The sequence below is a fragment of the Habropoda laboriosa genome, unplaced genomic scaffold (genome assembly GCF_001263275.1).
Source record: "Habropoda laboriosa isolate 0110345459 unplaced genomic scaffold, ASM126327v1 scaffold212, whole genome shotgun sequence".
In the NCBI taxonomy this organism is placed as follows: Eukaryota; Metazoa; Arthropoda; class Insecta; order Hymenoptera; family Apidae; genus Habropoda; species Habropoda laboriosa.
The window spans coordinates 3,518,605-3,518,957 of record NW_017100509.1 but is presented as its reverse complement, the minus strand read 5'-3'; the positions used below and the strand labels follow the sequence as shown (position 1 = coordinate 3,518,957).

At 21.0% G+C, this 353-nt stretch overlaps 1 protein-coding gene across 1 annotated transcript in view; it reads right to left on the bottom strand.

Moving 5' to 3' along the window:
* Positions 1–353, bottom strand: part of LOC108576181 — a 4,322-nt gene that overhangs the window by 214 nt on the left and 3,755 nt on the right. The gene's annotated exons all lie outside the window — the stretch shown is intronic.

The window sequence follows — 353 nt, the reverse complement described above, 5'->3', positions numbered from 1 at the left end:
ATTCTCTGTTAAACCATAATGTTCAACAATAATTTATATTTATTTCTTAATATAGACATTAGAAGATATGATTCATGAAATATATACTTTATTGGATGAAATATATTCAAAAAATAACATCATATATACTCATTAATTCTAAATGTAAAATTCTGAATAACTAAAAGAGTATACTTTACTATGAACAAAACTTATTGATATAGAGAATTTTTAAAATAATAATAAATGTGAAATTATGATTTATGTCTTCAACTTTGGTTGTAAAAAAATTTACAAACTTTTCTTAAGATATTCATCAAACAAAAATACAGACACAGGATTTTGGTCAATTAGCAAGTTCTTCAACTCAATTG